Below are 12,273 nucleotides of genomic sequence, written 5' to 3' on the forward strand. Positions count from 1 at the left end.
ACTGAAATTAACACAACGTAGGAATGTTAAAGAAAATTACTTTTGCTTTTAAATGAAAAGGCCGGTGAGGGGTTACGGGGTAACCGCTCTATGCGGGGGAAGGTCAATACAGTGGCGTAATGAATATTTTCCCGAGCCCCGGGCAAATCTACATGTGGTAAACAAACTCGAAACTTAACATGAAACTCAAAGCTCCACTTATAAAATAATAATATACCTCATTTCTCCTTACTTAATTATCGTACATGTTTCTAATAATATTTCGCAATTGGGGGGTGTTCCGGCGTTAAATTGCCAATTAGACGGTTGTTTTGTGTTTTTATGTGGAATGCGGGGTCGTTAAGTTAATGGGACGGAAGGGGATGAGTCCGGTCCTGGCCGGCGTCCAGTGCTGCGGAGCCAAGCTGGGCGAATGCAATTTCTTCAACTAATTGGAAAGTCAAAACTCTAGTATTTTACACGTAATACTTCAGTAGACAGGAACAGCTCCAGTTCAGGGAGAACACATTAATTATAAATTGCCACTTTGTGCTCCGATCGTATGGGTCTGACTCTGGCAAGTCTTATTTCCTTTCGAACTTTTTATCCGATGGAGCTTTCTGCACTCAGAAGTGCAATCTAATACCGAACAAATTTACAGAGCAATTATCGGAACAGTTAACGGGGATCTTAGGCGGAAGAATTCCGGTCATAATTTTAAATAATAAATTTCGAATTAGACCAAATGGAATACAATAAAGTTTATGCTGGTGTAGCAGCATCGGCCAATCAATGTTTACAACTGGAGCTGACCATTTATTGCCGGCAGTATCTATATAAAGCCAATTACTTGGACAAAACGAAATTGTTTAATTGAATGACATTAAATAGATAAACTAAATTATGGACCTTAATTCATTAGGGAGACATCAGCAACGGGCAGATTTACAATTCAGGTAATGGAATTACAGTTGTACAAATGTCATTACATAAGTGTAAGCACGCTCACTATTAGCTAATAAAATCGATCCTGCCGTTGTAATCTCCCTAAAATCCCCAGTCCCGAGGAATTGAACGAATGCCAGAAGTAGAGGGTGTCCGAATACACCCCCTCTCCCGCAGACCGGTTAAGTTTGTTTTTCATTTCGGCATGTAAATGAAATTAAACCGGTTACATTAATGGGGCGTTTTCTAATTAATTTGTTTATCGTTTCCGTCCCCAGAATAAATTGTTATCTGCAAAACTTCATTTCTTAAATTAATTCAAATTAGCCGAAACGATCCGGAGCGGTGCGTTTTTTCCGTTTTACAACATAATATTTTAAAGGAATGCTGCACGAAATTATTTCCTAGAGTAGTTCCAGAGAAGTAAAGGAGAATTGGGAGCAGTTACTCCTGCTGATAAGGTCACGTTACATTTATGGCCCAACTACCGAGAACTTTCTCATTACTATATTGATACGTGAAAGTTCATTAAAGAAATTGGCATGGGGCGTATAACAACCTCCACACATGCTTGGTGAGCAAATACTGAGCGCAGAAAAGCTCCTAAATAGGGTGATGTCATTCATCAGTTTGTAAATTTAAATTAATTGCGCACTGTCATTAATTTAATAAATGGATGAAAATCGAATCAAAGCCACGTTCTCCGACGCTAAATATTGTTAAATGTAATTAAATTTCCAAATTTAATTTAACAATTTATAAAGTTTACCTCAACAGGGAGGACGTTGCACAAAAACTCATCGGTCAACGCATGACGCAATCTCTGTTGCTCGCGAATAACATGCCACAGTGGAAATGACGCTAACATTCCAACTGGAAAAAATATTGTGTAAATTTATACGTGGCGCCAAATCTTAAAACACAACTAAACCTACAAAAGCGTCTAATATAATAAGTGTCCTTATATACAGTATGTCTCCGGATTGAGTTTACAAGAGGAAAACAATTTTTATTTTTGACTTTACGTAAAAACTTCACAGGAATAACATTTTTTGCTTCATCTGAAACCCCCATTTCCGTTATTAAAATCTCAGTATTGATACACTGTATTCTTAAATTAACATTTTTTGTTAACATTTGGACTTAATTTTTATGTTATAAATTTTATTACAATTGGCCTGGTTTTTTGACAAACAACTTATTACTGTTTCAAAATGTTGTCTTTAGAACAAAAAATTTATTTAATCCAATGTTGGACCGGTTTTTGTCACATAATTACAAAATTTAATGAAAAATTTCCCAACAATTATGTATCAGGCATGGGTGTTCAGAAACTTAAACTTCGATATGGGGTTGAATTATGTACAGAAAACGGCGCATAGTGAATAGAATAGTTTTATATTCAATTATCATTTGATTTTTTCAAAAAAAAAGGAAAATATTTTTTCTGCATTTTCTTTGATTTTAATGTTAAGTCTTTCTCTGTGTTGAAAAAGACTTTTTAATAACAGAAATGAGGGTTTCAGATGAAGCAAAAAATGTTATTCCTATGAAGTTTTTGCGTAAAATCAAAAATAAAAATGTTTTCCCTCTTGTAAACTCAATCCGGGGACATACTGTATACAAATTACATGTGCATCTTTTTTTTTTGTTTATTTGATAAACAGTTGCCGACCTCGACTTTGTCTCGGTCTTCTTTCTGGACTTAGCACAAAAGGACTCACTTCTACTCTTAATAATATAATCTACTCTCCTTACTGTTTACACAATTTTAAAAAGGATCTGGCCTGACATTATAGGAATGCATCTTTCCTAAAGATTTTACATGTTTGGAAATGTTAACTGGAACCGAATTGCAATTGCAACTGTAAAGAAAGATCCATAAATTATATGGTAGATAATTCCTTGCATTTTTTATGGCAATAATTACACTTCGATGATACTCGTAAAATATTGCGGTCTAGTAGAATAAATGGTTCTTCACCATCAACTTGATTAGTTTTCAATTACATATGTATACAGAGTGTCCCAAAAATGGCGTACTAAGTACTTACTACCGTATCCAGGATGTTTAAATTTACACGAAAAAAATATGGAAAAAATTTTTTGGACAAAAAAATAAATTATTATTATTTTTATTATTAACGGTAATACAATGTAAACAAAGATGTACTCGTACATCATTACCTTGCAATGTTACCGTAGTGGATTTAAAATATTTTTTTCGATTTCTAAAGCTTCTAAATTCACTATTGTGCAGGATTAGATATTGGTAGTGAGTAATCTTGTACTTTGTGATAATATGTACGATTAGAGGTAGCTGTCATGACAATTTCAGACATATATTTCAAAATAATACCTGTTAAGTGCCACTTTCAAGGACCGCCAAATCAGCAAATAAGTCCAATAGAATTTTTTAAACATTTTTCTGACGTTTACGGTAGTCTCTTCTACACCGTAGTGCACCGTTAGTACGCCATTTTTGGGACATCCTGTATGTAATATTTAAGGCGGCGATACCCGAACAACTTTAAAAACTAAGCATTTTGTCCTTCACACTAAGAATTTTCACAATGCAGGTTGACCCTGTTGCAATATCAATTACATTTCTTCTTATATGTTAAGTTTAATTTTGCTATTGCAGGAGGCAGTACTTTTGTGCAGGTTCTTCCAAACAGCATTTTTGAAAGAATCAACAAAAGCCCAGAACGTTCTCTTTTATCAATTTAAACATGGTGGATAGTCTAAAGAAAATACTCCAAAAAATATTAAATCGCCAACAAATGCTCTACTAAAAACCAAAAGGTTTTGACTGGTCCTAACTATAATAACTTTCAGCATTAAATTATTGCTGAGGTTAATCAATTGTCGACAAGTGCATACGTAAATAATAGTTACCAATTTTCCCTCCTCATTTCTGCAAAATCCATTGACTAAGAAAATATTTACTGTTGATTAGAGCGTTTGTTGAATGCATTAATTTGGATGTACCTAAATAAATTTTGCTTTACAAAAGTGAGAACACTTAATAGAGAACATTTAATACTGCGATCCAATGTATTTGGGTGTAAATCTAGGACCTATAAATTGATCATTAAAACTGATGACCAATTGTATTCAATTTGCTCGCCCATACGCAATTACGCCCGGTGTTGTAATTACATCTATGAATCTAAAAATAGGTTTTTTATATTTTTTTGGTAGTACATTTTTTTTAATACTAAAATAAAATTTATAGTTTCTCGATTCCTGTGTGTATATTTTTAAAATATTCTTTACACATTATTGTAAAAAAAACATGAATTTTACAAACGGAGATTCCAAAACTCTAGTTTATTTTGCTAAAGGGTAGAACAGACTTTGTGGGGCTCACAGAATGTGATTGTGCATTTTTCTGTTTCAAGAAAAAATAAGTACTTGCATTTTATGCAATTAGCGATAGGACCTAACGAGGTTGTTGATTTTATTGTAATACAGCAGTGAATCTGCAGAAACATTTTTTCCATTTCTTATGTCGTCCATTAGATTTATCAATTTTAATAAGTTAACAAAGATAAATCGTCTATAAACAGATCCACAAAAATATCTTTGCTTGTTATATTTTTATTCTCCTTTACTTATTTTATAATTAGTATTTTTAGTTTTATTAAAGTTAATTTGGCGCACCAGTCCCAGGTGTAGAAAACTAGCCGTAGGTGAGTTTTCTATGGGACGAGTGCGCCAATGCCCTTATAAAACGAGTTTTTTATGTTATTTTTTCGAATTTGCACTTTTTTTTTTAATTTTTGAATAAAAAAATTAAATTTGCAAATTCAAGGGCATTTTGTATTAACTGGCAATGGTTTTATAACCACAACCAGCCACTTGATTTTCAGATTTAATTTGAAGTTATTGTTTCACATTATTCGCCTTATTTTCAAATAAAAATGTAAAATACTATGGAGGAAGAGGGTTTATTGTGTACTCCACCCGAAATTCGCGAACTAGCCGAAACGGCAACCCAAAGCTTATTACCAGATAAATCTGAAACGGCGTACAAAAAACGATTCATGAAATTTAAAGAATGGTGTCAAGAAAATAATATACAAACGAGTTCTGAAAATGTTCTTTTTTTGGCGTACTTTAAGATACAGCGCTAAAAATACAAACCATCAACTTCAGTTCACAATAATGTTGAAATTGACATATAACAGCAATATTGATAATTGTGCCATAGGTACCAACCTTTAAAAACAAAATTTTCCTAGAGATCTATTAAACCACTAGTGCTTTAATATACCTATAGCCATAAATGACTTCAACTTGAATACAATAATAGATCTATGCGCAAATTCGAAAAATTTAATTTTAACACAGTTGGATATATTATTTGACACAATTTTATTCCAATTTCATGAGAAAATTAATAATTAAAAAATATTCTAAAATTTCCATTGAAAGTTATTTTCAATCAAGCGATATGTTTCAATGAACAGCTCGTCAAAGCAACTGAATATTTTTTTATGTCTCAATCATACATAAATATCATTCACGCAATAAACATGGGTGTAAAATTTTGCTATAATTTAAAATGTGTTCATTTTACATAATTTGTTGTCTTTCCTGACTGTTTTCTATTGCCTAGAAAAATTATTGTTTTTTCAGCGTGATCCGAACTAACAATCCTATTATGATAACTTGATTATTTGATAGTTAATACGATTCTTACTTAGGTATAGGTTTTTATAATGAATCCATATGTGGATGTAAAATTATATGCAGGTGCATTTTTACGCTTTCGTGACGTTAATTATAAAAATTAATTTGTTGCGTGCACTGTTAAATTGATAATTTGATATTTTATTTGTTGTGGTCAATTTTGTGCACGCGGAATTTACACAACGTCATCAGCAAATTTAATTGGACAATGGTTTGGGTTGGGTGTGCTTTTTGTCTGAAGTTTCGTCTCATTATGCAGCTTTTATCGTCGGCCACAGATGTATCGGTTACCGCCACTGTCAGTTAGTGCTCCGGCCCCCACACCAATAGATGTCGGACTAAATTTTCCACAAATAACTGAAAGAATTGGCGGAAACGTTTAGATATATATAGAGAAAAATTTTCCATCGAATTGACGACTCTCTTATGTTATATGCGAAAATTTTACATATAGAGAAAACGGACGATTGTTACAGTAGAAACATTTGTTGAATTCCCAGCGGCAACTTCCTATTTTCCTTGGCAAGCCGGTCATCATGTGCTTGGATGGTCAGCGGGCTCTCGTTATACACACAATAAATATGGACTAATAGAGCTGTTCTGTACGTAAACATCGTTATTTCTGCTAGATATCCTCCTGCAGGTAATTGTGAATTCGTGTTGCATATTTTGTTTACTCTGTCTAATAGGGGTTTCCATATATGCATCATGCGGTCAATTAAGCAAGCCGCCGGTGTTAAAGAAAGAGGAACGCGGGGCAAATGGAATCATTTTTCAATAACAGTTTGCAATCATTTTAATCTTTAGTGAACGCACGATACTGAATATTTACACTTTAACAATTCATATTACTTTGGCACCATCATTTGTGTTAAGCTACTTCTTTTATTAGACTACTGTTACTAGCATGGAAATTTACGAATGTCTAGAGTGATCAAAAAGACATTATTATTTCATCTAAAGATCATACCTCTCTCAGGTGTGGTGCTCCAACTTCCTATTATCAAAGTTGAAAAAACTTCTAGCTGATAGAAAATTGTCTACAAATGAGTAAAATATACAGGTGTCTCAAAATTCGCGAATTCCGAATTCAGAGCGTGGTAGGGAAGGACTCAGTGGAGCTCGAAAAATAGTTAGAAAAAAAATCGCTCTTCCTGAAGAAGATATAAGGGTAAAAATCACCAAGGTGGCAAATTACAAGTTTGGTTTTATGATGAAAAAACTTGGAAGCTATGATTATGAAAATTAGCTTAAATCGTCACTAAACTTGTGTATAAATAATATTTAAATTGGGCAAGCACAAAACACATTAATTTTTTTCTAATTTGTTTTTCAAAAAAAACCATCGCAAAAAATCGTCATTTTGAGAACTTTCTTTTTCTAGCATTAGCTTTTTTCTTCGGGGCAAATTAGCGCAAATAGGACGAACTATCTTTTTTTAGTAACTTTTTCGGCCTTGTTTTGGTATTTTCAGCCTCGTGGTGCCATATTGCTATGATAAAAACAACAAGTATAATATCTTGTTGAAAATTGTATAAACACAACATAAACAATACATTTATTGAGAATTTGCAATAGCAGATATCACTCCAGGAATGAAACAGTCATCATGGGAACATCATTATCATTTTGAGAACATGCCATCATGTCCGGGAACGTTCCCAAAATGACCGTTCACGAAATGACGTTTTCAACTAAACGCTGTTTTTTTTTGACGGCAGCCATTTTCGACGCGGTCTGACATGGTTAGTGTAAAATATTTCAGGTTATTGTTTGTTGTAATCTAAAAGAAATGTTTTCAATATTCCAAACTTATAAACGCATTCCCGGAATGATGACCTATTGATGTATGCTCTGTAAATAGTGAATTGAAAGGTACTTATGACTTAATTATAATTAATTTGGCGAAAAACACTTATGACGGCCGGTTATAATATCATCTCCTACCACAAACTGCGGCTACCACCTAAAGGCTGTGTTCATTATAAATTCTTTTCAGCAGTTACAACTGCGTTCACTGAAATGATGCATACTTTATCGGACAAAATTTAAGCACATTTCTATTTAAATTAATTATATTTTTTGAATAATAGTTAAAAAAATTAGATGTCAAATAAAATTGGCCGCTGATAAGTAGTGGAAACTGTTAAATATCGTTTATTTTATGGGAATTCCTGGTGTATGTTTCTAAGGATCGATCCTTGGGACGCGTTCTCGAAATGACTTTCCATACATACAGGTGTCCCACAGTTGCGTAAAAGCTCCATAACTTGTTTGTTATTAAAGATATCAACTTTTTCTTTTTTCTAGATGATAGCTACGCTTATACTGCATATTCGGAAAATATTGCGGTATATATACAGAGTGTCCCAATATTATAAAAACACTAAAGTTATGTTTTTTTTAAATGGGAACGACTCAGTTTGATTTTATTTTTGAACTCTATGCTAAATTATGAATCAAATTTATGCAGGTCGTTTTTAATTATCTGCCATCGTTTTTAATCAGTGGCGCTTTTTTTACCAGAATTTCGAATTGCAGGGGTTCCGTCGAAAATTCGTACCTTCCAAATCGTTCCACATAAATTAAAATGATTGACGCTGTTTGATTTCTGAATGTTTCCTGCATCTGCTGAGCGTTTACTAAACAACCTGCTTAGTCGCATATGCCTACTGTGATTTTTTAAACATAACGAATTAAAAATGTTAAAAACTCATTTTTTTCAAATGGCACCCCGTATTTATTATTACACCAGTCGAAATCTTTTTTGACAAGCTTTTGAACAATATAAGGTTTGTATAGTCGAATCTGAAAATCTAGGGTGCTATCCTAAAATCGCTAAATTTGGTGCAATTTTTCCGTTAAAAAGACAATGAAAAAATCTACTAGGTCTAACAAAAGATAATCACACAATATGGTCACTCCATAAAGATGAATCAACCAACAAAACAGTGTTTAACAATTAAACATTTCATTATTTTAGTGATTTTAAGATAGCACCCTAGATAGTGCAGGGGTCCCTTCGAAAATTCGTACCATCCAAATGGTTGCACATAAATTAAAATAATTGACACTGTTTGATTTCTGAATGTTTGCCGCATCTGTTAAGTGTTTACTCAATAACGTGCTTAGTCGCATATGCCTACTGCGATTTTTTAAATATAACAAACTAAAAATGTCAAAAACCCATTTTTTTCAAATGGCACCCTGCATTTATTATTGCACTGGTCGAAAGCTTTTTTGACAAGCTTTCCAACTGTATAGGGTTTGTATAGCCGAATGTGAAAATCTAGGGTGCTATCTTAAAAACACTAAAAATCACTAAAATAATTAAATGTTTAATTGTTAAATACTGTTTTGTTACTTGATTCATCTTTATGGAGTGACCATATTGTGTGATTATCTTTTGTTAAACCTAGTAGATTTTTTTTTTGTTCGACACTGTCAGAATTTGAGAATTTTCTCCTGTGTGAACGGATTTTGATGAATTTGACAACTTGTCAAAACGAAACGTCAAGCTAATTTTAAAGATTTTCAGCCATTTGGAGCCTTTGGAGGGGCTCGTTGAACAAAAAAACGTTGTATTCAACTCGTTCTTGTGTAATTTGCGCTTTTTTGGCACTCGTGGACCTTTAAAACTCTCGTTTCACTCGAGTTTTAAACTGGCCCACTCATGCCAAAAAAAAGCCCAAATTACACACGAACTCGTTAAATAAATAACTATTATTATCTTTTTAACGGAAAAATTGCACCAAATTTAGCGATTTTAGGATAGCACCCTAGATTTTCAGATTCGACTATACAAACCTGATATTGTTCAAAAACTTGTCAAAAAAGCTTTCGACCAGTGCAATAATAAATACGGGGTGCCATTTGAAAAAAATTCGTTTTTAACATTTTTAATTCGTTATCTTTAAAAAATCGCAGTAGGCATATGCGACTAAGCAGGTTGTTGAGTAGACACTCAGCAGATGCAGCAAACATTTAGAAATCAAACAGCGTCAATCCTTTTAATTTATGTGCAACGATTTGGAAGGTACGAATTTTCGAAGGGACCCCTGCAATTCGAAATTATGGTAAAAAAAGCGCCACTGATTAAAAACGATGGCAGATAAGTAAAAACGACCTGTATAAATTTGATTCACAATTTAGCATAGAGTTCAAAAATAAAATCAAACTGGGTAGTTTCCATTTAAAAAAACATAACTTTAGTGTTTTTATAATACTGGGACACTCTGTATATATACCGCAATATTTTCCGAATATGCAGTAGAAGCTTAGCTATCATCTAGAATAAAGAAAAAGTTGATATCTTTAATAACAAACAAGTTATGGAGCTTTTTCGCAACTCTGGGACACCTGTATATCTTGAAATAATATTAAATATTATTTACTTTTGAAGTATATTGTATGATGTACAGTTAAAACAAATAAATTTTAGTATTTACTAATGTTCACTTGTGCAATAAAATGGTAATTTTTGTAATTTATTTGCTGACGAAGCAAATTTGCCACCTTGGTGATTTTGAGCCATAAGCACTATAATTTTGTTCAATACATAGCAGCCTTCATATCCACAGTGACAAAATACTATTCTAGCTACGTTGTCGTTTCATTTTAAAGAAAAATTACAAAAATTTAAGATTTTTTTTACTCCAAAGTAAAGCTATTTTTCAAAAAGTTGTTTTACGTTATTATTTTCCACAATCATCTACACCATAAATAACAATAAACACTGAAATTTTCAGCTTGTATTTGAAGAAAACGCAGTTCAAAAAGTGCACCTTCAGACCAATGTATCTTTGTGGGGGGAGTCCCGATATTTTTTTTATTTCTATATTTGGACTACTGAAGTGATCCCCTACAACGCTCTGAATTCGGAATTCGCGAATTTTGAGACACCCTGTAGTATGGAAAGAATCCACGACTGCTTGAACGAGGTCTTATTTTATTCAGTTGCGTAAGGTAATTAATTCATTACCTCACTAGAGTGATAATGAACTAATTGTAATTGTATTTAAACAAATGATGTATTAATAAATGCGTAATTATCAAACTTTATTGAAGCAAATTATACCAACATGCACAAAAAACATATTACATAATTATTTTTTGTGAGGTTTCTCACTGTTATTGTCTTATTCTGATGAAAATGTATTAAGAGATAAAATTTACTTTTTATTATAAATTTCAATTTAAAATAACCGTTTGGAGAACCATGGATGACTTGCATTTTTCAAAACAATTTTTAACAGGAACAATTTTAGTTGAATTTGACAGAAAGCGGTTATACGAAATTTAGAAGATTATGGACAGTAATTTAACTAAGTGACCCCATTGTAGAGAAAACAATTTTTTGTCATAAACGCCTTTGTTCAGTTGAATAAACCATTCTGTAATACATATTATAACGGGTGACTATTAAATTTTCACTTAGAGTTGGCTATGGATCATTCTTTGTTTTCCGTTGCACCTTAGACACTGACAGGTTTGACATTTCAATAAATGTTTTTTCTCTTAATTTGGTTATGTTTCAATTGTACTGACTGGCATTTGTCGTTCGTTCTTGCATGTGTCTAAAGTAACAGAAAAAATAAAAACTCGTTCAAAGCCAACTCCAAGTGAAAATTTTAATAGTCACCCGTTATATTAGTTTCAATAACTGCTTAAATTTCCCGTGGTACTTTTCCAATTTTTCTGAATACTAGTTTGTTTAGAGGGCAATGTAGTTTGTGAAGTTTTAAAATGTGAGGTCTGGAGGAAGGAGTAGGAGAAGGAGAAAAAAACAAGCCGAGGAAAGATAAAGTAAATTAGATTTGTTATTAGTTCCCTTTCCCATTTAATCTTGCTGATTAAAGCTTGAAGATTCAATCTAGTAGAGGAAGATAATCAATAAACTGACACAAAAGTTATTGATGTTGTTGGCGGAATAATTCATAAAGATCCAACATAAACGCGTTATTATTTTTCAATCAGTATAAAACGAACATAGACTGAAGAAAAGCGAGTTAGTGGATATGAAAATGCGATTTGATTGATTGGCAGACGTGCGTGGACTGAAGGGACTGCTCCTCGAGCCGTTCCTCGAACCAAACGAGATTTGCCGTCGACTTTTCAAAGAAACGTTTTCAACGCAGTCCACGCGAATTTTTCCCAAATTGGACCATTAAACAACTAATCTCTTTAGGCAAATCCAAAAAATAAACGCCATCTCTCCCTTAATTTCGGAGCAACAGTCAAGCTTTCGGCCGGCGAGTTAACAGTTTAAATAAACAATACACACGTCGTAATTCCGAGATTAGAAAACATGCTAATGCGCTAGAGAATTGGCCACAATGAAAATATAACGTTTATTTATTGTTTATTTTTGGCAAGTAGGGGTCAATTAAGCTCGGCCACCCCGCACGAGCCCTGCTTCTGAGGGCTTACACAAACACTCTCGCGAAATTGCGGGAGAAGCCCGTTCGTTACGAATACATAAATTTAACTGTTCGTTTACTTCAAACGATTTTACACATGTCGACCACCACAAGTGGACCCTGTCTCTTCGGAATCAATAATATTTCAACCCTCACGTTAAAGCACGACAACGTTAACACAAAAACTAACAAAAATAAATACAATATACAAGTTATTACACAAAAGGGCTTT

Source organism: Tenebrio molitor, chromosome 5 (genome assembly GCF_963966145.1).
Source record: "Tenebrio molitor chromosome 5, icTenMoli1.1, whole genome shotgun sequence".
NCBI lineage: Eukaryota > Metazoa > Arthropoda > Insecta > Coleoptera > Tenebrionidae > Tenebrio > Tenebrio molitor.